Consider the following 3,750-nt stretch of genomic DNA (forward strand, 5'->3'; position numbering starts at 1 on the left):
TTTATTCCTTTTGCTCAAATTTGCATTAGACAAAGCGCTGAAGGTGGGATTTAAACACGAGCCTGCCAAACTATAGATGTCATGCTTTTAACCATTAAAGATGACAAAAAAGGGGATTCCTTTTTAACATTTATACCCAGTATTTCCTTATGCATAACTTGAGGTACATTAAAAGTTCATTCCTTAATAACGTCCAAAGAAGAGATTATCTTTTCAGAAGAGTCATCTACAAAGTCTGTTTCGATTTATATGTCGAGTCCTTATCTTCTTAATGGCTGCTTTTACTTCTTGATTCCTTAACATATAAATAATAGGATTTAAGAGAGGTGTGAAAATTGTATAAAACACATAAAGAATCTTATCTACAGAGTATCTGCTGAAGGGCCATACATCGATAAAGACACATGGGGCAAAGAACAGAGTCACAACTGTGATGTGTGCTGAGAGAGTGGAGAAGGCCTTAGAGGAACCATTAGCAGTGCGGTGCCTAACTGAGTACATGATGACTGTGCAGGAGACAAGCAAGAGGAGGAAGCAGACCAGGGACAGGAGGCCACTGTCAGCAACAACCAGGAGTTGTAGAATGTAGGTGTCCTTGCAGGCAAGTTTGATCCCAAGGGGAAGGTCACAGAAAAAGCTGTCCACAACATTGGGACCACAAAAGGGCAAATTCAACATGAAAGCCATTTGACTACATGAATGCAGAAATCCAACTGCATAGGAGAATAAGAGTAGCCCAATGAGCACTCATGGGTTCATGATGGTCATGTAATGAAGAGGATTGCTTATGGCAACATACTTGTCTATTGCCATGGCTACAGGCAACATCATCTCACTCCCACCAAGGAGGTGCATGAAGAACATCTGAGAATAATGTCCCTACCAGGAGATGGTCTTCTGTTCTTGGAGGAAATCCACAATCATGTTCAGGGTAGCAAAAGAAGCCAAGACCGTATCAATGCAGGAAAGATTGATAAGCAGAAAATACATGGGTGTGTGAAGGCATGAGTCAAAATCACAGTGACCGTGATGAGGAGATTTCTTAATACAATCCCAGCATAGACCACAGAGAATTCTAAGAAAAATAAAATCTGAAGATTTTGAGATTTGGAAAGGCCTAGCAAAACGAATTCAGAAACCACTGAATAGTTCGACCTTTCTGTGTTGTCAACTTTATGCCATAATATCAAAATGAGTGAGAATAAGGGGCAGGACAATTGTGTTTACAGAAAGGATGGTTCATGTCGATGTCCAATTTTGCTGCTCAGCCAGGATACCTGAATTTACAAGCACCTCCTTTTGGGAAATTTACCTTTGGGAAATTTTGTTGGCCAGTGATTTCCTAAACAGCATAGAGAAGTAACCAAATGGTCAGTAGAATTCAGAATATACATTTCTGAAAGACAAAAGACAAAACAAAAAACAGCACATGATATCATAATTGTATAGGTGGTAAATGTGGAATCAGAAGACTTCAATAAAACACTTAGGTGAGCACCTCATTGGGCAGCATGGGACAAGTAACTCTCCTTTTGGAGGTTGAGTTTCCCCCTCAGTAAAAAAAAAAAAAAAAATGGACTACCTGATATTGAACGCCTTTTTGTGCTACAAAGATCTCTATGGATAAGATAATGATCATGGTCAGTTCTATATTCACAGAATAATATTGAGTTTTTAACCTGGAAATGATAAATGTAGAAAATATATCCAGGATTCTCAAGAGCCATGTTTTGAAATAGATTCTTGTAAAGAACTATAAGTTAAAACCTTAAGTCTTAAATGTAAGATTTTAGGTCCTGAAAAATGTACCTCTTCTTTTCTCTGCTCCGTTCTTTGTTTTTCCCCTGCTCCATTCTTGCATCTCTCTCTCACAGCTCATTCTAGTATCAGTGATGGTCACTGCACACTTTCTAAGAGTCAAACTTTCTCTCTCTCTCTCTGTGTATATATGTATGTGTGTGTATATATATGTATATATGTAATTTATTCACTCAACATTTAACATTATTCACATCAAATACCTCATCTAGGATTTTAGACAAGGAGTACAAAAGATGCAGAAAGCCCACAGCCAAATGTAAGTGAATTTATTTCATTTTCAGTTTGTATTCATTCATTCGCTTATTACAGAGGATTGCTAGCTGGCTTGTGTGTGTTTATTTATCACAGCCTTCAAAATCACAGGTTGAGGTAACTGATCTAAGTTGGTAAAAGAAATACAGCTCTTTCAGTGTAATCATCTAAATTTATGCCGTAACCTTGTCATCAGCACAAGTTTATTGCAAAACTGGTTTTACTGGCTTTGCTTTAAAAGTTACTTTCAGTATTAGTGGTTTTTACAGACCTCCTTTAGTAAATAAAGTATAGCCTTCTTTTTGTGCCATTATTACTTACCAGAGAGGGGGAAAATACCTTCATATGCAGGTGCTTTTGTGAATCCCAGGAACAGGCTTGCATCTCCTTTTCCTATATTCCCATCAGTTTCCTGCAATTTACTCTCCCAATCATCAGAAACAGAAAGAAGCAGCATGATAATGCTGTACACTCTGTTTCTTCGAGACAACCCCATGGGAACATTTATCTAATTGGGGGTCTATTTTTCTCTATGTAAACATATCCTTTGGCCAATTTCCTACTCTGAGAATCTTGGATTGATATAAAGTACTAAATTTCATCAAGTACGTAAAGTTATTAATTTCTATGTCTAGAAAGGTTATAGCTCCTTTCATTTTTATGTTTAATACTTTAAGGATACATACTAATGTTTCTTGAAATCTAATTTTTGAAACTGCATTTAAAGAGAGCAGGACAGTTTTCAGATATACATGTAGTTTATACACATTCTAGCATCTAGAATAGTGCATGACACAAATATCTGTTGAATGAATGATGAATGAACTTTAGAATGTATATTCAGGATCTAGATTAAAATCAGTTATAAAGTAAAATCCACAGAAGCTAGAAACTTTAATTATCTTTATTTTAAATGTCAAATTGGATGTTGAAGCATTTGTAAACAGAAATTGAATAACCATTTTTAAATAAATTAGTGAGAAGAATGTGTTTTCCTTTAACTTACTTAAAAACAATAAAAGTAGCTTATACTAATAAACAAAATAAACCATGTCACACATAACAGAAGGATAACTAACTGTTAACAATTTAACAATTTCCTGAATAGCTTTTGAGAAAAATAATACACACGTTAGTAAAGCGTGTGTATCTGTGTGTTGTGGACATTAGTATATGTTTACATTTAAATTGTTTTTATTATGACAATGTTCATGCTATATGCATAGTTATTCTCCTTGAGTTTGTCAATATGTTAAAACATATGATCATATGAGCACATAGAAATTTATAGCTTTGTTTGGCTGTATAGATCCATTTGTAGATGATGTATAATGTAATTTCCCCCACAAATACAGTTTATTTTTAGGAATTTAGCGGTATAAAATTCCATTTTCGTCATATCATTGTCATCTTAAAAAAAACCTATATTTACACACCTACCTTATCAATTCCCAAATTTTCCTACACCTTCACAGTCAACCCCCCATCCATCCTAAAAATCCAAAACTGTTTTCTAATATTGCAAAAATTCAACTTCTGTTTCAATAAGAACAACTTCATGGTTTTCTGCATTCTTCATACATTATCATTATTTTTTTAATCCCTGCTTGTTGTCTTCTTTTTAGCTGGACAAATTCCTCTGTCCATATATCCAAATCCTTCAGGGTACCTCAAGGC

At 35.1% G+C, this 3,750-nt stretch overlaps 1 pseudogene; it reads right to left on the reverse strand.

Moving 5' to 3' along the window:
• Nucleotides 1-222: 222 nt before the first annotated feature.
• On the reverse strand, nt 223-2,569 carry LOC101389179 (olfactory receptor 4K13-like; annotated as a pseudogene).
• Nucleotides 2,570-3,750: the final 1,181 nt, after the last annotated feature.

Source organism: Ceratotherium simum, chromosome 3 (genome assembly GCF_057802395.1).
Source record: "Ceratotherium simum simum isolate JZ-2026a chromosome 3, ASM5780239v1, whole genome shotgun sequence".
In the NCBI taxonomy this organism is placed as follows: Eukaryota; Metazoa; Chordata; class Mammalia; order Perissodactyla; family Rhinocerotidae; genus Ceratotherium; species Ceratotherium simum.